Genomic DNA, 275 nt, shown 5'->3' with positions numbered 1-275 from the left:
CAGTGCTTTCTGTAGTCAGTGTGTAGGAAGTGAAAGACCTTAATGTGGCATATGATGTGGATTTCCTCTCTGACACATGCTGTGCACTTACTGCGCATCACATTTGAATAGTATGTCTGTTCATTTTGGCATTTCATGCAAATTCATGTCATTGTTTTTCTTGTGATTATTAGATTTTATTTTGAAGCAGAATGGGCTTACTATATTTTCCTTTATTTATTGTTATCAGAGATTCTCAAATAAAATTAACTTTACCAATCTACAGCATAGTCTGA

The sequence above is a fragment of the Sinocyclocheilus rhinocerous genome, unplaced genomic scaffold, assembly GCF_001515625.1.
Source record: "Sinocyclocheilus rhinocerous isolate Xijiao unplaced genomic scaffold, SAMN03320098_v1.1 scaffold438, whole genome shotgun sequence".
Lineage (NCBI taxonomy): Eukaryota > Metazoa > Chordata > Actinopteri > Cypriniformes > Cyprinidae > Sinocyclocheilus > Sinocyclocheilus rhinocerous.
The sequence above is the reverse complement of the archived record's forward strand: the minus strand, read 5'-3'. Positions refer to the sequence as shown.